Raw genomic sequence first — 23,613 nt, forward strand, 5'->3', positions numbered from 1 at the left:
GTCTCCCTCTGAAGACATCCTGCACAGCACATAGTAATAGTAATCTACAGGACCCATTTCAATAATAATCATCATCAATGCATCAATATGTATTCAGTGTCTTTTTTATCAGTTGCCAACTCAGACGTGATGGAGGCTCCACTAATGAGAAGCAACAGTACAAATATGAGCAGTTTCAGAACTGCAGAACAGTTTCTATTCTACGACCCTCACTCTCACTACTGTGACTCTCACAGTGACCTTGGTGACTCTCACAGTGACCTCGGTGGCTCTCACTCGTTCACTCATCCCATTTCAGCTTCACACTTTAATGGGCATTGTGTCGTATCTGGACAACGTGTCCTCTGTTCGGAAATTGAGCAAGACAATTATGGGATGGTGATAACATTTCAAGTGAAATGGCATTAATAGCTAAATGTATGATGATGCCGGTAACACCGGCAAGTCAGCAGTTGTAGGGTCAGTCAAAATGCTGAGTAACTGTTTTCTGTAACACTTATGTTCACCGTGAAGTGCAGCCCATGGCTGTTGCTTAGGGATCTTATTAAAAGGATGGAAAGGGGACAGGCTATTTGTCTGAAGGCATCTGTCATTGTTTCCTCAATGAAAAATTCTTAAATATGTTACAGGTAGGCAAACCATTTGGTTGCAAAAGCCAGTGAACAGTGGCATATATTCACATCAGTAACACAGGCAACAGGTCTCCTAAAGGTTAAGGGCGACAGTTAAGAGATTAGGCCTGTAGGATACACAAGAAATGGAGTGCAGAAAAAGCACTTAACCACTGGTGAACTGCACTTCGAATGGGAAGATAAATATGTTCTTTGCTTTGCTCATTTTACTTTGACCTTCCCAGTGCCAAGAAATTACCTGAACAGATACTGCCATGGTGTCTGGAATGAATATATATTCGGGTTGCAATGGTTTAATGTCATGTCTTGAAATAAACTAGGCTTTCACGGAGGGCAATTACACTCGTGCCCATACTCGCTCGTTGCGGTAGAGGGCGTTAATGGCTTTGCTGTCATGCAGAGGTGAGGCGGACCTTCAGTGAAAAAAAAACCCCGATAGTAACAGTATCCTCGTCCGCCAAAGAGTCCTCGGTTGGACAACGTTACGTTACGCTCTGAGTGAGGCCACCCGTTTGTGTGTATAACTTCCCACATCAAGTCCTCGGTCGATGTGTGCGGTTGAAGACGGTTTGGACTTCTAAGGTGACCGCAGGAAGACCTCCAGGCCATCTCTTAGTTCAATTTTGTCCAATTCATTTTGTTTGTGCCATGCGGTAACCCCGGATAGTGGAGAAGCTGCATCTTCCCGAGCAGGTAGGATAAGTGGGTTCCTCTGATAGCTGTGTAGAAGAAGAGAATACTTCATTTTGTTCATTACACAAAGGTGACATTGTTCTCGACCCAAACTCCTGATAACTGTCGCATAAAGCGAATTTTCTGCGCCACGAATTCACACTCTTAACACACAACTTTTGGCCGTTAATGCCTTCCCTTTAACAGTAAGTATAGCCTACATATAGATGGCCGCTCCAGGCGATGGACATTTTAAAATATTGTCGATATTCTGATGTACAGTTTATAGCTGTGTGAACGGTTTGGACTGTAATGGTACGGATTGTTGTACCGACATTGTCAATGTTACCAGAGTAAGTAACCGACCGCACCTTATGAGCAATGTGATAGGTTAATGAAGGCATGTTCAAACGGCACACCTGCACAGGGCATGCTGAATAATTCGGTAACCATAGTGGACTTCTTTGGTACCGCGCGAAAATTAGATGCTTGTCAATTTGGTTGCGGTAAATGCAGGGGAGGGAATGGAATAAATGCATTTACAGGTTATTGGGAAACTATATGAATGGGTTAGGTTCAGCAATACAGTGGGGTGCCAAGGTGATCCAGAGACCTGAGAAGCTGATATTGACAGGGATTTTCTGTTCAACGTGAGTACTCTTCTCCTTTCGTGTACGCGAAGACGTGTAACAACTGCTATTTTCCAGGAAGAGATGTATGTAATCAAAACAACAAAATTGTATAAACAACCAAATCTGTGTCCACGAAAAGTAAAAATGCACCCGTGCTCTGTTTTAAGACGGTTCTCGGAAAGCGCTTGTCGGGAGTGGGGTGTGCTCTGTTTATGTAGTCGGGGTTACAGGAAGGGTCTTGTGGTTATCAAGGCGCTTTTTATCACTAACGCAGCATAATCTAAGAACATGTAGACAGCTGCCATTTAGTTCTCAAGGCGAGCCTTAAACAAACATCCTCCTTACCTCAAAATGTCAGCCTCTTCTGGGCTGACAGGAGAATTATTTATTCGTCTAACCTCTAAATATTAACTACAAGCAATTACACGACAGTTAGTTTACATTCTCAGTATCAGAGGCACTGATACTGCCAGTTGTAAAAATACAAAAATCGTTAGGACTGGAGGCATTTGGTTGTAATCAAGGAATATTTATCCTCTTCTGATCATGCTCTCTGGATGCAGGTTTTGAGAAAGTCTCCCATGTCTTCTTGTCTCATCAACGCCCCCCACCCACCCACTTCACTGACTTCAGAACAACTGCTTGTGTTTGGATTGCCTGTACTCACACAGACGTCTTAGCTTTTGTTTTGCCCCTCTTGCCCCCTTGAAGTGCCTGGCACTAGGGCATGGGACAGAGTGTGACTTTTGGAATGTTATGCAATTCTCCAAATACTTGGCATGCCCCTTGTCTGAGGAGCCTGTGATAGCATTCAGTGGTTTCTTTTAATCCAAGCCTATTTTCTGGAGGGACAACCCTAGGGACGAGGTACTTTTGAAAGTGGGAAATGTTTAGCTACCCACATACATAAACTGGACCTGTTGCGGGAACACTGTAATGTGGATTATTATTGTCATCTTTGAGGCCAGTGTAGTCCAACACAATGTTGGTTAACCATGTTGTATCAATGAAGGAGGAGAACTACTGTGGAGGGTATTTTCCCACCAAAACAAACTACGGCGGAACAAAGTTTCCAGTATTGCTGTATTGCTAACGCAACAACAGAGCTGTGTCTCCCTTGAGGTACCTTATGCATCACACTGAATTATGTGCATCTTTGTTAATGTAGACCTAAGCCATTATCAGAGCACATTCAGACAATGTCACATCTTGATGTAAGATGTATCAAGCAGCTTTACGTGATACGTCCCTCCTTCCTTCATCTTAACCCTCACCAATGAAGAAGTGTCCATGTTTAACTTAACTCAGCTGGATGCGCTGTGCCTGCAGTTTCTTGATACGCAGGGCAAAGGAAATGGTTAATGATTTTAAAATAGGCAAGAGATCCCACTGGAAAGCCTCATGTCTCGGGTGATCTTGCTCAGTAATTGGTGTTATGTGCTGTGTGGGTCCCTCTGGTATGGGGTTAAATCAAGAGTCAACTTATGCAACCATCTTTCCCTTTTACCTCGGACTCATCTTGCATAAAGTAAAATATGACTAAATAAAAACAACAACAACAACCTGTTTGTGTGTACCAGGTGTGTACCCCAACCTGCATCCTGTACTGGTAAAATGAGCAATGGTCACATTACTCGGTTACTGTCAACACCCAGAGGTTATAATGATGTGTTGCTCCAGAAACACAGTTTTGTCTCCCAGGAGGACTGTCACTGTGGGGAGGAGAGGGGGTGACCTTTGATCTGGAGATGAGCTTTGCAACCTTATTGTTTTTTAAAAATTTTTAACACATTTAACAAGAAGGCAAGTGGACTTGCAGTGCCGAGAAGCAGTTATAGGGCAGCCACTACGCAGACAGTCACTGCACAGTGCTGCACTAACTAACAGCTGCAGCTCAAGCGGATGGTCATCGGGGACAGCGAGAGTCCATGTGAAACTTCAGCCTGGCCAAAGTCCCAGCATTCTGCAGGAGTATTTTTGGATGTTCTCGAGCATTGTTGTTCTCTCGGTTAGCCAAAAAAGCACAGCTAACCCCCCCCCCCCCCTTGCTTGTTGAGGGCTAGTGTGTTAGCCATTGTGGAGTGTTTATCAGTGAGACGCAGATTGGTTGTGTGATTATGTGATAATGACATAATTGATTATTTGAATATCACCTCCTTGTGTAGTCCAGGTCTTGACATATTGGCAATTTCCATATGTAAATGTTCTGTAATTGATGTGAGTTGCCCTGGTCCTCTTCCGCCCCAACTTGGCTACCCTAGTAGTTCCTCCCCTTTCCTCTCCGTGTTATGCTCATGCAAAGCAATTGGTTGCCAGGGATACCCATGTCTTTGAAGGTTTCCTGACTAGTTCATGGATTTGCACCAAGTTGAAATGACCCGAGCCTGGGAGATTCCCAACAGCAATTTGGTGATGGTTATCAGAATCTACTAACACACCTCATGATCTTTTTTTTCTTTTAAAATAGCGTAGCTGAAAGCAGCACAACGTTCAATTCAAATTTAAAAAGAATGTACATTGAAATGGTGACTTTATACAGATTGAAACACAAAGGACACTCCTGGCAGTGTATTTATTTATTTATTTATTTATTTATAGGAATCAATGCAAGCAAGTGTGGGAGTACCATGAGCACCCTCACCCAAGGAGCTGAGAATCAGGGGCGTATTAAGAGGGAGAAAGGAGCCTAATCGGAGTTTACTGCAGAGAGCAGATGGTGTCGGGAGAGGGAGAGAGAGGGAGGGAGGGAGGGAGGAGGGGAGAGAGGGAGAGAGGAGAGAGAGAGAGAGAGAGAGAGAGAGAGAGAGAGAGAGAGAGAGAGAGAGAGAGAGAGAGAGAGAGAGAGAGAGAGAGAGAGAGAGAGAGAGAGAGAGAGAGAGAGAGAGAGAGAGAGAGAGAGAGAGAGAGAGAGAGAGAGAGAGAGAGAGAGAGAGAGAGAGAGAGAGAGAGAGAGAGAGAGAGAGGGGTCTGAGAGCTGGGTTCTGGCTAAGTGCGTTCACAGAAGAGAAAGAGGCTTTGGTGTCTGCATGAGGACAAGAGGAGAGGGGGGGGGGAACATTACGCAAGATTGTTGGGAAAGGACGAGGATGAGTTGGTGAAAGTGATGAGAGTTGAAGACTGGGTCTAAGTTGTCTGAGCAGTGGAGTCTAGCATGGCATACTCTCCTTATCATGAGTAGAAACGGCATACTGCATAGCATACTGCATAGCATGTGTTTTGATAGTTATGTTCTTTTGAGGTCCATTATTGAAAATCGTTTTATATTTTACATCAATGTAAATTATTCTATGATGTCATTCATTTTGGATCCTTCGAAGACTTTTCAGGAGTGTGTTCTCAGTAAGTGTCAGCTTATTCCCACATGGAATGCCTCAAGGCTTCAGACTTGAAAGTGGATCTCTAAGAAGATCATGGTGGCTGTCGAGGAGATTGACTGGGCTCTGCTTACATCAGAGTAGCGGGCTACTAGTAGCACAGTGGTTAAGAAGATACAGAGTGACAGATGTCCATCTGTTGACCCTGTTCTTTGGTGTAAACAGTATGGACATCCCACATTATGCTTGACAAAGCTGTGGTGTTGAGAGCTGGGAACATCTGTGTCTAATTGAAGATGAAGTTTTGGATTTTTTTATGACAACAGACATCCTTTTGAATTGTGTATTTAACTGTTATTTAACTGTATAATTTAACCATTTGTATGACACAGATAATGTGTAAATTGCTACACATTCCTGATCATGTTCAAATACAAAGTCTTAATGCAAACAGAAACAGGACTTTTCCCCCAACTTTAGTATAATGTTAATTGCAGTTTTACTGGTCTCGGGTTAAGGTCCATATTGAACAGCTGTCTTTAAACAGTATTTACCTTTCAGAAAAAAAACTTCAAAATGCCCAGAAAGCACACCCTCAACCCCCACCCCCCCATTCTCCTTCCAGCCAGTGTCACTGGCATTGAGCTCTCTTAAGTTTACGTGGTCATTGTGGGTTGTGATGGCAACCAATGCGTGTAGGGCCATTTGCGCTGCTGTCGGTTCCATTGAAGGGGTTTCCTCCACCCTTATCTCTGATGTCACCCAGGGCCTTTATTGTTTTCTATTCCTAGGCCCACTGTATTGCTCTACGGGTGAGGGTGTTGTTAGCGCACAGTAGGCTTGCCGTTTGTTACCGGCCCTGTTCCTGTTGGCTACTGGCCGACCAGACGTAAATACGCATCAGCAGAGCTAGACAGTCCTGTGGCAGTACATGTGGGTGCTGTTGCACTCGTGGATCATAGACAGACGCTGTTCACGCCATAGGGTAGGTCAATGCAAATTATTTCCTATTCAGTCATTGCCAGCTGTTGGTTGATCTATGATCAAAAGATGTTGGCTTGTATAATGTGCCTGTCCTCATGCACAACCTTGGTAAGATGTTATGTCACCTCTTTCTACAGGCCTGTCCTCCACATCCTGAACATTTTTTATTTAATTCTACATTGACAAAATGAAATTGGTTGAAAGTTCTTTACCATCATCTGGAATAAATAAAAAACTGGGTGAAATAGAAACTGGCGGTCGAAAGGAAAGACTTTTCCTTTTCGCAGTGCTGCTGTTATCAAGCTGCATGTAATTTGATTGGGGACTGGGAGTCAAACTGAATATGGGGTCACTGTCTTATCTCCATCAGACTCATGCATTCATCACTGCAACCCTGTCACACTAAACTCCACAGCAGACCTTATGGGATCCATTTATAGTACGTCCTGGTCTTCTTTTCCAGTGCCACTATCTCTATTGACTTCAACAAAGCGCAGCGTAAGCACAATGGTGTAGGGGCCTATTATCTAGTAGTTATATGTGGCTGCGCTGCATCCAGTATTGGGAAAGATGCTGACTCGGTCGACTGACAAACTAAAAAAAAAAAAAAACAACAACAACAGTGCCCTACAAAAGAGGCACAGAATGAACAGTACATTATGGTTAATGGCCAGAATAGAAGCAGCTTTGTCACATTTGTTTTTTGCCCACTGGTCTTGAATGTTGATTCTAGATTGGGTGTTCTAATTTTACTCTCACTGGTACCACGTCAATCAGAGGGAATAGCAGTCACGGTCATGACCAAAGGAGTTTCAAGGGGTCGGTCACTGGGGGGATCTTAAGTTCCTCTCTGAACCGCAGGAACTTGCCTCTTCTAGATCAAGATGGTAGTATTCAGGTAATGTTCACTAACAGGGCTCTCATTGAGAAGAGACAGTAGTGAAACACTGTGGCTTTCATGATCTCCTGTCAAGCGTTGACCTTCCTTTTGGCTGCTAGACCAGACTCTCACTCAAGTGTGTAACAGAGCTGAATAGGTACTTATAACATCTGTGTCGTCTCACGATTGATAAGACCTGTTATTTTCTTTTCTTTTGCTTTTTGGTGTGATACCAAATTAGCGAGCTACCTGTCTGAAAAGCATGCAGAAACCTTACAAACACCACCAGTTGGCGCTGGTAAAAATGTACTTACATGCTAACTGGTGTCTTTTGGCGATATTGTTGGCACTGTCATGCTGTGAAGGCTTTTCTTAAGTGTTAACGGGGTGTTCTGACCCAAACCACAGAACTACATTGTTAATAGCCTGGATGACTAGTGGGAATGACCTATGTTTATCTGTCCTTCACATGACCATATGCCATCAAAATGAATTTGAAGATGATTCCGAAAGTAGCTCCTCATAAGAAAGCATACCTCAAGAAGTGGCAAATTGTTACATAGTGTTGTTTAAAGCCCAGGGAACACACATCCAGGTAATTCTTTTATTTACTCTCAGGGAGCACACATACTGATAATAGCCCACCTGTCACACTTGTGTTTGTGGTAAAGGTTAGAGCCATTCAGCCACGCAATTAGCAGTTTGTCAATGGTACAGGAAGTAGACTATTAGGATATTCACAATCAGATTCTTGATTTAATGAGCTGTGTCTGGGTCTCCATGATGCTGTGTTTACTGTTACTTTAGTTAGGCTGGTCCTTCCTAGTTACGCGGTTGTGGCCTTAGCTAATTGGGCTGGTCACTCCTAGCTACGCGGCCGTGGCCTTAGCTAATTGGGCTGGTCACTCCTAGCTACGTGGTCGTGGCCTTAGCTAATTGGGCTGGTCACTCCTAGCTACGCGGTCGTGGCCTTAGCTAATTGGGCCGGTCACTCCTAGCTACGCGGTCGTGGCCTTAGCTAATTGGGCTGGTCATTCCTAGCTACGCGGTCGTGGCCTTAGCTAATTGGACTGGTCATTCCAAGTTACACGGTCGTGGCCTTAGCTAATTGCAGTCTTAGTTAGTGGCTCTGTTTTGTTTTTAAAGATTTATAAAACTTGGGCTAATTAATATTAACTGTTTATTATGGCCATCTATTTCATTTTGCACAGCCTTCCTTTTTGTATGGATTTTACAAGGGGTTGGTTTTCAGTCGCAAAAAAAACATTTTTTTTAAACTGCATTATTGTGCTGAGGCGCTGTGCTGAAGCCATACTCGTGTGAAGACCAGCAAGTCTAGCTGTGCGAGTCCACTGAGGAAGGACATGGGAAAGGCAGTTTCTCAGATAAATCTCCTCCTTGTCTCACCTTGTCCTGGGCCTCTTTTCCAGGTATGTGCTTTTGTGTAAGTAAGAAGGCGTCTTTGTGTCAAAAGGCAGCGTACTTCCAATAATTTACAATCAGTGCAGCAGTTCTCAATGTCTTGTCCTACTCTGTATGGTTGTGTGGAACTGCCACTCTGCAGTTAATAAGTCGTATTCTGTTCCCACTTGGGCCTCATAGTTATCCATAGCACAGCTATGACTTGTTCGAATATCATGCGATCATGAAAACTGACCCTTTCAAGTTATTCCTGGTGGTCATTGATCCTCCACCAGGACAACTTGGCAGCTTTGTGGATGTACTGGACATTTTGCTGTTTTCACCTCCGATGGATAATTGTCCATTCATCCTTTGGTGACATTCCTAGCTCTATTGGTCACTCATGTACATGTATCTGGCCGTTACTTTATTAAAGTCTCTGTGCATCTCTTGGATCATCCTCCTGTTCCTCCTCCTGCGGCTTCACTTCGTTGTGACCTCAGAAGTCTGTCAAGCAGTGAGTTATCCTCCTTGGCTTCCACTTCCTCTACCTACACTTGAGTTAATTCTTGTCACGGAGACTCTTCGCTCTACACTCATTGGACACTCTTTGCTCTACACTCATTGGACACTCTTTGCTCTACACTCATTGGACACTCTTTGCTCTACACTCATTGGACACTCTTTGCTCTACACTCATTGGACACTCTTTGCTCTATACATAGACACTGCTCTGGATAATGTACAGTATTTCCTCTTTCCACAAGAATGGCTTGGCATAATCGTAAAGTACAACAGGAACTTGGAGCTGCTGAGAGAAAATGGCATGAATCCAGAGAGGCCAATGATCTCTCTGACCATCATTATCTGAGTTTTCTTCCAGTCACAGCTGCCAAAATGGTGTTCTACCAAGAAAAGGTTGTATGATGCCACAGACAGTAGGAAACTATTTTTCTACTTTCAAGAATCTCCTTAACCCTCCACCTCCACCACTTCACTTTTGCCATCATTAGTGCGGACATTCATTCAGAGTCTTTTGGCATGGACACTTGCCAAAATCTCCCCACGTCTCCCCACTGGTGTACCTCAGGGATCAGTACTTAGACCCCTCTGTTATGCAGATGATACTCAACTGTACTCGTCCTTCCCTCCCCAGATGACCCCACAATATCGGCTGCATGACTCTGTGTTATTTCAGTTTGGATGAGGGACCTTTATCTAGGGCTGTGACGACAATCCCATTACTGCAATACCGCGGCCATGTGATGCCTACCGCGGGGGTTGAGCTCTGTGTCGTGTCGTCACTGCTATTTTCTTTTTCTGGTGAAAGTTACAGGAGTGCATATGGTGTGTGATATGAAATATGAACATAATATACATTGTTTGGTTATCATCATCATCAGCCAAAGAGGATACATGTCACTCCTCTGCTAACCACTCTTCAGTGGCCAGTCCCACTGTTAAACAGATGAAGGTGTATCTCTGTAGGGATCCTTTCCATGTTGTCAGAACTTTACAATAACATTTATGGGCCTCTCCGTGGCTCAAACAAGCGGTTTACTTTGATGTGAATGCTTACTTGTGGTTGCCAGTTTTAGTGTTCTAACTCCAATACTGGACTGAATTTGATCGTTATTGTCCCTAGTAAAACATTCTGCCAAACCAAAAAGATCTAAAAATAGGAACCAAGTTGAAAAAAATCTTTTTTAAAGTTTCATTTGAACTGTATTTAGATGAAAGCGTTTGCTTAATGTGTTAGTGCAAATGTACTGTACTCACACACTGCTGTAATAATGATGGACAGCTTTGCCGTCTCCCTGACCTTTCTCAGTCCCTTGGCTGCCCAGCCCTTTCCTTCCACCCGGAAGAGCTCTTTGGCAAGACAGTAGCCTTGGACTCCAGCCCGACCTGCCACAACTGTTTCATCCCCTCTGAAGTGTATCCTGATTGTTCAAACTTTTGACCTCCAAATCCACGACAGCAGTGGTCTGTGGTGAGGGTGAAGGAACACAACCCAGCGAGTGCATTAGCTATGTAGAAAGGCTGTAAGGATGGGAGAGGTTTTTTGTGTTTTTAGGTCAAGAGTGTGTATGTGTGTTTGTGTGTGCTGTGTGTGTGTGTGTGTGTGCTGTGTGCCCCCCTCTCTGTGTGCATAAGAAATGGAGCCAAAATGCCAGCCACTGTCTAAAAGGAATCTCTTAGTCACCTCTGTGTGTTTCCTCATCTTTTTCTCTTTCTTTCTTTCTCTCTCTCTCTCTCCCTTGTTTTGGTCTTTTATGAAAGACAAGATTGATGTCGAGCTAGTAGATCAGAGAAGCCAACTGTCATTTTTTAATTACAGTGTTTGAGGCATCCTCCATACCCACTGCCCTCAAGACGGCGTGTGTGTGTGTGTGTGTGTGTGTGTGTGTGTGTGTGTGTGTGTGTGTGTGTGTGTGTGTGTGTGTGTGTGTGTGTGTGTGTGTGTGTGTGTGTGTGTGTGTGTGTGTGTGTGTGTGTTTTTTAACAGGGCGTTGGCTGATCGTCAGAGGAGCGCTCTGGTGTTGAGGCAGAATTCTCACATCATATGGCACAGAGCCTGAATGGGATAGTACTTCATCTGGTCTCTGAGCTGCAGGCTTGAGAGAAGGACACGGCCCCCTGCTGTGTGCGTGTGTGTGTGTGTTTGGCTGTGTTTGTGTGTTCGGATTAAAAGAATGGCATTCCCAAGAAAGTGCAGGAACTTGTCTATGCCCACATTTTGTTTGATCATCTTCATTCTGTGATTCTGAGTATACTGCAAATGATCAGATGATTGATCAATCAGATCCGCTATGCTGCGAGGGGTCCCTCCCGTGTATATAATGTCCCAAGTGCCATTTACAGTCATTTTCAACCTTTACGTTTTCATAGGCAAGTCCCTGAAGAAGCTAGCGCTGAGTTCTCGGGTAGCGCCGGTCAGAACAGAGAGCCTGGAGCAGAGCGGAGTGGAGTGGAGTGGAGCGGAGCGGGGCGGGGCAGCGTAGGGTTGAACTCTTTCTTTGAGGAATGGATTTACCATCAAGCTGCCAGTAAACAGTCCTGACGTGACAAGTGTGATTTTTCCCCTCCGTAAGCAAAAAATGACAGACAGCCTTGTGGGCGCCTCTGTCCTCAGTCACTCTGCGGTCAAATATTGTCTCTTTCTCTCTCTCTCTGTGTGTGTGTGTGTGTGTGTGTGTGTGTGTGTGTGCGTGTGTGTGTGTCTCTCTCAAGTGCATGAGTTAGCTCACAGTGTGATGTGTTGCTAGCTTAATTAGTGACTTGAGGTCCTCACAGCTGTAAGCCCTCATGAAGCTGCCTTTCTGGAATGCAGACTTATAAAAATAGATGCTAGGAATTTCATATTTAATGCTCTTGTGACCTTCAAAAGAGTAAATCACGTGAGTGGATCAGAGGGTTTAATACGAATACAAAAAAAGCATATTAACTCGACACTGATCCTAACGCCACAGTTGCTGAATTCCTTATGCTATCAGTTTGAAGGATTAGACCACAGTTGTGTTTAAAAACTTGTTAAAACAGCATTAAAGGGAATTTGTGCACTTTGCTGTTCTCTCTGACTCCCTGCAGGTTTACATTGTTTGGTAAAGGTGAACTTTAAACTCATGTCAGTATCTGGACACTCTTACTCATAATCTAGATACTGAAGTGTTTTCAATGGTTATCTAATGACATTATTTGTGAATGTGTCACCAGTAGAGGGGGAAAAAACACTTCATAATCTGCTCATTAACATCTTGGATTCCAGTGACCTTGTCAGTTTTATGCAGAGATTCTGGCGGGGACCATTGATAAGCAGGGAGTGTTGTTTTTTTTAATGGGGTAATGTTCCTCGAGTGTTGCGGGGTTTTTAATGGGGGTAATGTTCCTCGAGTGTTCTTGTAGCTCAACAGGTAGAGCAAGGCCCTCACAGCACCAAGGTGATAATTTCCCAGGGACTACACATACTGATAACAAATGTATACCTTACCCCTTCCTCGAAGGTGCAACCCACAATTCTGGTGAAAAGGTTGTTGATGTTGGAGCTCATCGCATTACACACACACCTTCCCTTCCATACTCCTGAAGAAACAAGTTAATTGCCTGGAATTGTTTATGGCTCGGCCCAAGCCACTCTGTTTGTTTCCCTGTTAAAGAGCCAGGGCTGTGTATGAATATTGGAGTGTTTTTGAGCGCTCACACTAAATGGACCTCTAGAGGATCATGAGGAACAATTAGCTGAATTTGACAACACGTGCATGGGATTAGAATCGCGGACGGCACCCAGGAGTCACATTGGCTAAAAGCAATGTAAAATGCATATATTACACTTGGGTGTCCGTCACTAACATACACCGTCTTGGGCCCTTTTCCATTGATATGGAGAGCATGATCTCTTTCAAAAAGACCTGGCCACAGTGCAGAAGTCCGTGGTGTGGGTGTGTACCCCTCTCAAGTTCTCTTGGGTTAGGAGGCCGGTAGCCTTTGGTTGCATCTCTGCTCATGACTAAATGATCAGGGCTCTTTGTTCTTAGCCTTTGTGCTGCCTTGGCAGGTGCACGCTTTACATGGTGATCTGTCCAAGTGAGTCGGTGATCACCTCTCCTTTTGTGCCTGCCAGGAAAACACAGAGCCACAAGGTCTTAGTAACCCACTCATAAGTCTCTCTCTTATGTCAGAAAGAAATGTTTTAATTAAGAGATTTTTTTCTTTGCAGTGGAAAATGCCTAAAAAACTTGCAGTTTGTTGTTGCCTTATCTCTCAAGTTGCGTTGACTCAGACTTGAAAGAAGAATGAAGTGTAGCTGGACTTTGCCCTTGGCTATTTTCTGACCCTTTGTTCATTAAAAAGTATAATTGTTCGACTGTGAAAGACGGCATGTTTTCTTCAGTGCTGTATGCATCATTGTTTGAGCTTGTTTATCAGACTTGAATAAAAAAAAAAAACATCATCCTTTGGGTGTAATAGGCTATTCCACCCTACCACGTGTTTCATATGTGCTTCCAATGTTTTACCTCTTCTCAAAAGGTCGTATCAAATCCGCTCCAAAATAATTGACTTCATAACAAGTAGTGTTTACTTGCTGCCTTTGCCTGGCCTTTCTGTAGGAAGTACCTCTGTTTACAGGTTACAGTTTAAACGATGCTATTCAAGGTGTCCAGATGGCTCACTCTTAGTCTACTCTTTAAGCTGTATTACAGCCTGCTGTCTCCTCTCTGACGGTCCTTAAGCAGTTCTGTGTCTCCGGCGTCTCCTCTGATCAGTAGCTAAAGGTTAAAGACCTCCGCTAATGACATTAATGTGGCCCTAGGGATATCCACAGGTATGTGACCTCAGCGAGAGGGACATTCAAAGTGTAATTGAGTGAAATGACAAGGGCCATCAACCACCCTAAAGTACAGTTCTTTAAATAGAGTGGATAAAATCCTAATGGCTGTGACGTTGGTAATTGACTTCACGGCCCATCCGACTCTATGTATAACCCCTGTACAACCCAACCCACTCACTGGTTCCTTCATCCTCTAACATTAAGACACACTGATGCTTCTGTGGGTTTTGAGGTCTTAGTGGGGAGTTTACTTGCAAATGTGTTTGTGATCTGCAGGTTATTTATAGCCATCAGTGGGTGCTGAGGATTAGGGCTGATATGGTTTAATTACAAAACGCCTTAATGGACTTAAAATGGGGTAATACTGTAGCTGCTGACAAGATGGAAAACTTTGGTAAAGTTTGTGTGTGTGTGTGCATGTTTGTGTGCGTGTGCATGTTTTTGTGTGTTTGTGGTTTTTGTTTGGGATGAGGAGGTTAGAATAGTTCACAAATGTAAATGCTTTATTTACAGACTAACAAACGTGCATTTACAAACTGCTCGCCATTTGTGAACATCCCTACATTGATTTGGGGATTTTTGACAAAAGGATGTTCTCATTAGATGTCTCTTACAATATCAGACATCACATGTACAACGTAAATCCAAAGAAAACTTATTTTATAGGGTAAACAAAAATAAATAAAAAGAATATATAACCTTATTTTATAGCTATAAATGTGAATCACTTAGCACAATTAATATAAACCAGTCACACAAATGTTAAAGTGGACCTTTTTATGCTTCATAACTTTTATTCTTTTCTGTTTTTCTCTTTACTTTAGTGTGTTATGTAGATTTTTTGTGCATGTAAATAGTCTGTAAAGTTACAAAAGCCCAAAGTACAAGCCAGAGGAAGTAATATTCTCCTTCAGAAACCACTTTTCTCAGCTGCCTGAAACAACTTGTTTGAATTACAGCCTTTTCATCTGTTACATGATGACATAATCTCATAATATAATCCTTATTGCCCAATGACCATGTTCTTGCCCATGGAGCTGACCAAACAGAGCGCACAGGGCTCATCGGGTGGAGGCTTAAAGACAAGAGCTTTAACAGAGGGTGGTTCGATATGAGAAAAATAATGTGTTTTTGGATCATTGAAGCATATAAATCTATTCTGGTAGACCCCAAAAATAAATTATGAACACTGAAAATTAGCTAAAGTGGTCCTCTTTAATGCAAACAACTAAAGCAAATAAAAGACCTAGCGGCTAAACTTAGCGAAACCTGTTGAAAACCTATTTTCCTCCAAATAGCAAGTCAGAAGAGCAGAAAAGGCCAATAAAGGAGGGAATTTTATTTCACTTAGGGGATGATTTCTGATGTTACATTTTGGTAGCCAGACGGGAAAACTTGTTAGTCCTGGGACGTCAGGCTAGTGATTTAGCGAGCCCTGCTGTGTGTATTAATGAGCGTGAAGACACACATTAGCGTTTAGCAACACGTGTGCATATGTGTGCATTCATCTTTTTTTTTTTTATGTGTGATAAGCCATTTGGATAGTGTCTTTAACTTATCAGAGCTGTCACCTGAAAGTTGGCACCTTGCCAAGTACCTCATAAAAAAGGTCACCTTTATCACCCGTGTACACTTACCCTGTTTTGGGTCATAATGAGTCTTTGAGGAATGTTTACTCGTGATAAGATGGCCAAAGCTGAATCACTGTTGACACATAAGTCATGTATGGGGCTAACAGATAAACCTGTATAATTTAAAGGTGGAGTCTGCGATTTCAAGTCCATTGTAGTCTTTTTCAAATTCAGCTAATTGCTGCTCACGGTCCTGTAGTTGTCCATTCTAAGTGTCTGCTCAGTAGAACTCCTACATAGTCCTGGCTCTGTAGATGGGAAACAGAAAGTGGCTCGGACTGAGCCAAACACTATTCCAGCCAGTCAACACGTTGCTTGAGGAGCATGGAAGGGAGGGGTGTAATTTGATGGGCTGTTGGACTCAAATATCAACAACCTTTCGCCAGAATCACTGGCTGTACCGTTAAGCTCAGCCATGTTATCACAGCCCAAGGCCTAAACTACAGTGAGGCCAGCTATTTGCACATACAGTTGAACGCAGGTTAAATTTCTTTGCAAAGGAACTGTACTTGGTCTATAAGGAGAACGTGATCTAAAAACAGAATTGGATCAAATGTGAAATTATCTAAAAAATACATCAACCTCGACAGCCTCAGTCAGTCGTGTTGTTAATTAACAACCCCATTCCAGTTAGCGTTTTTAATGTTAAAGCTCCAGTAACTCACTGGCTTGACAAACTTGACTGCCAGCAACTGTACTTGGTCTGCTTAGTGTCAAAAGGTTATGCTGGAACTGTTTAAGGCCGCACCCTGAGACTGTAACTAGTCTAAAAATGGCTGCCCTCTCATCTCTCCTCCTCCAGGTCTCAATTAGGTCACGATACCAACAGGACTCATGCCATGGACACATGGACTGGGTTAGGGTTACGTCATGCTATCAACAGGTGTAATGCCATGGACACATGGACTGTGGATGATGGCCTTAGTGTGACGAGGCAGTTTTCGGCCCGCTTACCTTAACTGCCCTCTGCAGTCCATGTGCTTAGTAATCCAGTGTGTTACAACCAACGAAGCACACAAAGATTAAAGATTTAAACAAATAAAAAAAGGATTGAATTAAATGATTGGAAAGGAGATATTGAAGTTCTAGACTGCTTCCTTCAATGCAGTGCGCATGCATTTGATTAGTGGAGTGTGAGTATTTTTTTGTTTTGAATGTCAAAGCTAAATATTGCCCTTCATTTGTGAAAGCCGTTCGGCCATAGTTTTTGCATGTTTTTCTCGCTAACCCAAACATTCCAAATTCTTTTACATTCACATCAGTGGAAAGACCTCTGCGAGACTAAACATTTCACACTTGTCTGCGATTGGCTTTCCCGGAACACTTTCTCTGTGGCTACTCCCATCACCCAATTCCTAGCCCTGACGTTCTGGGGTGACCTTGGCCAACCCTTTTTGATTGGGGGTTCCAGGAAATCCTATGCGCTCTTGAGTGAGAGAGAAGGCTCTCTCTGTGTTCACCTGCCACTATGAAAACTCACACACAGCTTGTCCGAGCGACTTCCAGGCTTCTGTCGGTTACCGTGACAACTCACCTTGGGAGATATGTGGGGTGTTTGTGTAGTGATCCCTTCTGCTGGTCTTGACGTCATGGTTCACGCTTAGGCAAAATGGTTTAACTTAACCTCCTTTGCCCCCTCCAACAAACACACACACACACACACACACAAACACACACATCCCTACAAGTCATTAATTAGTAGCATAATCCCTTGCTACGACAACAGAAACTGTTTCAGAGGTAACCTCCTTCTGAAATGGGCTCAGGCGATGCTTGTCTTGAAATCCTACCAAGGACTTCAACATGGAAACAAGAGTTCTTTTCCATGTTGTATTCTGGCTCCATTTTGTATTCTGAGCTTATTGTGAATTTAAGCCCTCATGGATCAGAGTGTAATGGTATTCTAATGATCACAGCTCCACAGAAATCCAAGACAAGGAGCTTCAGAAAGACAAGTGGCGTTATTGTGTCTGTAAGCCATTAAGGCAAAGGGGTCATAAAGTCACGTTCTTGTCCCATTTAGATACCAGAATTAGAATATTCTTTACTGCCACAGCTTTCAGTTGGTAAGTCACTCATCAGCTGTTGTTCATTTAATGTCCAGCACTAATTGTGCCTCCCTTTGTGAGACCAGCTTTCTCAGCATCAGTAAACATGAATCGTGAATCGTCTGGTCATCTCTGAGATTCATTATAGTTCCCTCCATGTGCTTACTCTGATAGATGAACCTATGTCCTCCCGTTGTGTGATCTAAGAGCTGAACTCAGCTTGTTTGGCCTATTGCGGTGGTTCCCAAAGTTTTGGACGGCGCTCCACATGGGCGATGCTTAGTCATAGCAAGGGAGCACAAGTGGAGGGCGGAAAAACGTAACAAGAACCAAAAACAACCAACTACTGGCCAAATCGACTATGGCAGTGCTCTTAAAGCAAATTATCCTGTAACTAACTAACTAACTAACAACGAACTAATATCCTGGCACAACCCCACCCAGACTCTTCAGCGCTAGTAATCACTCTGCGTTTGATATACTTCAACCCTTGAATTGTACAATGTAAACATTTCATTTGTTCAAAGCAGGTGAGCCGAATTGCAGGCAGTGATTTCATGACGTTACATTTGAGTGAGGAATGGAGTCTTGGTTAAACATGTTTGTTCAGAAGTGACCAGAAGTGCTGGAGATGATGATGATGATGATGATGATGATGTTGTTGTTGTTTTGGTTGTTGTTTTTCTTTCTTGAGCTTGGGGGAGATAGGGGAGGAGGCTCGCCACGCAGCCTCCCCAGCGTCTGAGGGGTATATTTAGCCAAGCATCTGTGTCGGTCGCCCTTCCCTTACTGCCCTTCAGCCCTGTGCTCAGTGACGGCTCGTCGCTGCGAGCCAGGCCCAACTTAAAGACTGCGTGGGTGGGAGATACAATGCAAATATGAAGGAAGGGAAGAGTTTAGTGCCTTTTATATGGTTAACTGTGTCCCTTAAGATAAATACTAGGTCCGTGTGACAGTGATTTCAGTTACGCTTGATTGGTAGTTGCACATGTTCTTGACTGAAATGAGCTTGTATGATTTTACATGAGACCAGGTGTTGGGTGTATGAAGCTGTTTGCTGCATTTATTCTTGTTAGAATTGAAGGTGAATTCCCTCTGAAAGGAAACGTTAAATCGTCAAATAAAAGAAAGTGTAAACTACCAGTTGCTTGTGATTAGGTGTGCACCACTGGATTCAGGGAGGGTGGTTAGATGCTAAATGGTATGTGTATTTGTATGGGATAGGTTAAGTGAGGCTCTGTATGTTCCTCAGCACGTGTGAATACATTTTTTGTGCAAAAGGCAGTGTACTGTTGGATCAGTACCCTGTTAGCCACTGACTCAGACAACCCTTTCTGAGGGTATTAATCCTGCTGCGTGTAGTGTCATAAAAGCTGTGTCCTTTCAATGACATTTTGTGGAGCTTCTGCAATCATTTAGAGTTATGGCTACAGTGGTTGTCTTAGCAGATACATTAAAATGTTTAAATATCCTGGAGACAGAGAGCCTATGTGCCATTGCCTAATATGGGAAAGATATTTTTTGAATCAGTCAGTAGAACATGAAGATATTACATACAGAGTAGACATTTTAACATCTGAAAATAAAGTGAAGCAAGGAAGCTTCTAGAAAACATTAACATGATTTACCACTGGAAGACCAGATGTTCGAAGAAGCCTACCAATACTAGGCCTACTGGGAAAAAGCAAACAGGAACATCACGGAGTATCACGGAACAGCATGACACTTTGCATGGAACAGATACAAAAACAAATGTAGCCTTTAAGTAACGGGGAATAGTGGTAAATCTATGAAGCTAGCCAGAGCTGGAGGCCAAAACAAAAATCTTGTTGGAGTCCACCGAAGTACAAAGTCAGTTGATGACGCAGGTTAACTTGAAAGAAGTGAGAATGTGAGGAGAGCTGCTGATCGATGCCTTCGGGAAGTAGGCCAAATATAGACTACTTCACTCAAACCGCACGAACAGGCTAGATGCTACAGGCTAACAGCTGGAATAACTGAAATATGCTTGAGGGCAGTATTGAACGAGAGCAGGAAAAAAAACAATAAAGATACTCGACTGAAACCCAAGTTTAGTGAGTGTACATGAACGTCAGACTCGGCAAACTGAAAGAGCAGAGAAGAGTGAGACGCTACAGTTTTAAGACAAGCATAAGCCGTCTGTTGGTTAGTAGAGTGAGTGGATGACGTAGACTAAGACGTCCTCCTGGTAGAACCTTCGCCTAAGCCATCGTGGATAGTAATGAGGATGATGAGGACGAAGAAGAGGTGGAGGGCAATGGGCTAAACTCCCACTTCCTCCCATGGCAGACCCCACTCACTGATCAGCTTGTGAGTTTTTATGCAGCAGTTGTGTAGTTAGATCCATCTGTCCAGCTAAACCACAACCATGCTGACAGGACACACTGTATGTGATTCTGTGGAAATGTCTGAAAGAGAGACCTTTTGCTGCTTCCTACTGAAACTCACACATGGGAAATGAAACGGAAGTGGATCACAGTAAGGGGTCGAGATTGTGACACTCTCTGTCTCTTTCACACACAGGCCTGTTCACGCTCTACTCCTCTGCTGAACGATGGTGTGTGTGTGTGTGCAGATTGCAAATCAGATCTTACAACAGAGACGTGTTTCACGGGTTTCCCTTAGAGTGAGGGAGAGGAGAGAAAGAGAGAGAGAGGGAAAGAACAAAATAAAAGAGCACAAATGGGGAGAGAAAGGAAGGAAGGAAGGAAGAAAGAGTGAGAGAAAGATAGAGGAATAGACAGAGAGAAAAAGGGTGAGCTCTGCCCTCCCCAGGGGGAGGTCTGGTGAATGTTAACACTGAGTTGTCCGCGTCTCCTCCTCCTCTGCGTCTCCTCTGCGTCTCCTCCGCGTCTCCTCCTGTCTGTCCGCGTCTCCTCCTGTCTGTCCGCGTCTCCTTCTGTCTGTCCGCGTCTCCTCCTGAGCCTCTCCTCTGCTCTCCTGAAGTTGGGTATTTTTAGGCCCAGGAGTCTGGAGAGCTTCCACCATCTTGGCTCGCCCCGAAGATGAAGAGGAAGTACAAGAAGAGAATCAGGAAGAGATTCTCTCAGGGGAGCAACTCTGTAGGCCTCCCTTTGTTTCGCATCAGTCCAACAGCAAATAATGCATCCCGTTTTTGAAATTCTATATGACACTATAAAAAGATGTCCGTATGCTCCAAATACGAATGGACTATGACGCAATAATACCATAACTGGAACTAAGGTCTTCTAATGTAGTGAAGCCAGGTGTTATTACAATTTTATCAAGTGTTGCCACTGTATTGCTGTGCTGGAAACTCCTGCCCATACCATGCCACAGTGGATAGCTTCGGTTACAGCCATGTTTTCAGTGGTGTAATCATTTCCCCTGCTCTCCCTTTGGATAGAGAGCCCAGATTTGCTGCAGTGTGCTTGGTTTGAGCTGGGTCGGTGTTTTAACAGTCAGTGTGCTTCGTTTCAGCTGGGTCTGTGTTTAAGTCAGCAAGCATTTCTTATCTGTTCCAGCATGCTCCTACCCGTATTAATTTTAATGCATTGCCACCGGCAACATGACGTTACTTAGCGCCTCACAGGCATGAGTGTGAAATGGGGAATCCTAGTCATCATGTTGTTATCTACACTTGGATTGGGTAATTGCATTGCGAAAGATGATTGATGGATATAATATCGTTGCAGGATAATATCATTGAAGGATGTTTATAATGGAAAATGTATTTATATTTTATTGCAGTGGCAAATTCAAATTTGGTCTGGAATGTTTAAAGTGCCAGTGTACAGTTTGTGCAGTGAATCAATGTATGCTTCTTCTGAACCAGGTAACACACAAGCCCTTGACACAGCTGGGAATGCCACCACTTCTGGCTAGCCATTTAGGTGTTTGATGAAGCACTGCCAAAGATGAACAAGGGGGCGGTAAAGAACCCTTGGCACAAGTTTAAGACAACAAACCATATAGTTCTATTTTTAGGTTTCCGGTACATTTATTCAAGGGAAGGCTGTGACATCATAGTTTTGAATTGCGACACAGGGGCTTTATCATTAACTGGAGATAAGACGGGTTATTGATGGCAGCCATGGCAGCCATGGCAACAAAGGAAGTGACAGTGAAGTTATGTGGAGGATTGTGTCGAAAGGGATCACATCAAGATAAGTTATGCAAAGGAGTGGTTCCTCGGTATGCCTTTGTTCTTGTCTTCAGTGGCCCTCACAGAGTTTGGAAGTAGTTTGAGATCAGCAGAGACGCAAGAGGTGTTGCATGTTGCCATACAGAATCTTTTAAATGAAGTGTTATAATAGTGGTTTAGGACATTTATGGCTTCTCCTTCCTCTGAGGACTGTACACTTACAGGGAATGTCCATTTGTGAGAGTGAGAAAGAGGGGAAAAGGAGAGGCACACATCCAAGTATTTGTAATTTGTTCAATGAATCCAGTTTTCCATGACGAGACCACGTGAACAAAAGTCTTGCCAGCTAAACAAAAGAGGTGGCTGCTGTTTCCCGAGGGCATGTGTTTGTTTGTTTATGCCAACCCAGTTTAGCCAACACGTGCTGGTATTGATCTCAGGCCGAGCCCCACAGACCTCCATTTCACATGGCTTTCCCTCCTAACACTGGGCAAGTAAAAGCTCCCTCTTCTCTTTCTCTCTCTCTCTTTCTTTCTTTCTTTCTTTCTTTCTTTCTCTATCTCTCTCTCTGTCGTGGTATGTGTACATAGCAGCACACAGATGGTTACAAGATTACTACGCTGTATTGATGCAGTGTTTGTCTGCTGTTATGTAACATGATTTTTTTATTTTATGTCAGTATGCATTGTTTTCTGAATTCATACAGAGTATATTGAACGCTAACGAATGGCGAGCACTTATAATTGTAGTTATGAATAGTGTTTTAGTCGCATGACTGACTTACCTGAATGAAGCTTATCTCATCACTGGTAGTGCGTCCAGCTATATCTGGTAACCTGATTGTTCATGACCAATTGCACTGGCCCATATGCCCCGGGCAAAGCAACAATAGGATCACTAGATGAGATTAGGTTAATCAACTGTCTGTGAGGCCACAGTGTGTGACATAGAACTTTTGTGTTCTGTGTTGTGGTGTGAGTACTGCAGTGACAGGCCAGTGTCATTTAGGGATTTGGATGTTGTGAGTATGTGTTCTTGTTTTATCATCTTGGCAAAGATCTTTCAGGAATATTATTTGTCATTTTTTTTTTTAGAATTGATCACTTTCTGTTCATCTGTTTTCTCTTAAATTACGAGCACATGGTCAAGGTCCAGTTCCTCATGGCCTATCCCAGTGTTCTTTGCACAAGACGGGTGGATTATGATCAGTGTGTGTGTGTGTGTGAGGGGGATGTAAATCTCCTTTCAAATCCTCTTTAAGGTTCCACTGAGCAAGAGAAAGAGAGAGCGATCGAGAGGCAGGGAGAGAGAGAGAGAAAAGAGGGAGGGGGAGAAAGAGAAAGGAGGTACTTTTACACCTCCATTCTGCAAAGAAAGAGGAAGAATATCCTCCAGTATAGACGTGCCACCCCTGAAGAGTGCAGATCAGGCGGCCCGTGTGGATGTTTAAGGGCTCGGGTCTATGATGTAAGCCTGCAGACAGGTAAGCTTGTGGGCTGTGGCGCTGGATGCCATCCATTATTCTCTAATACCGGTGAGAGGTGGCTTCATATGTTACTGTTTGCTGACGGGAGCTAGGCAAGGATTATCAGATTTGCTCTGTGGTCCTCGGCTATTGTTAGGTTTGACCAAGGTAAAGGTTCGGGGGAAGTTTATTGGGTGACTTTATAGATAATGATGACTGTGCTGTCTGACTCAGACTTGGCAAAGTTTAATTTAATAAAATGTTACCTTTCATACCTTACCTTAATCCTTACGCTTAAAGATGCAATAGGTAGAATTACATCATTAGTTATATAGGAGCATAATGGGAATTCGATGGGGGGCAGTGAAAAATGACATGCCCAGAAATGTTGCAAACATCTTAACTTTTAATTACTTGTTTGATGGTGAAAGGGCTATGTCTGTTATTTACAAGTTGCTTTGTTTGAGATTAATTTTACCTAATGTGGCTTCAAGTGCTA

General features: G+C 43.4%; 1 protein-coding gene across 10 annotated transcripts in view; it reads left to right on the top strand.

The window, feature by feature from the left end:
* The first annotated feature begins 983 nt into the window (after positions 1-983).
* The window catches only part of eps8a (epidermal growth factor receptor pathway substrate 8a), a 61,841-nt gene continuing 39,211 nt past the window's right edge, over positions 984-23,613 (top strand). For 4 of the 10 annotated variants that reach the window (XM_031582419.2, XM_031582423.2, XM_031582428.2 and 1 more), the window contains exon 1: positions 22,722-23,132. The gene's annotated coding sequence lies outside the window, so the exon portion shown is untranslated. Of the gene's footprint in view, positions 1,326-22,560; positions 22,675-22,721; positions 23,133-23,613 lie in introns of those variants that run through there. The other 6 variants (XM_031582424.2, XM_031582425.2, XM_031582426.2 and 3 more) reach the window with 4 other exon arrangements.

Source organism: Clupea harengus, chromosome 16, assembly GCF_900700415.2.
Source record: "Clupea harengus chromosome 16, Ch_v2.0.2, whole genome shotgun sequence".
Lineage (NCBI taxonomy): Eukaryota > Metazoa > Chordata > Actinopteri > Clupeiformes > Clupeidae > Clupea > Clupea harengus.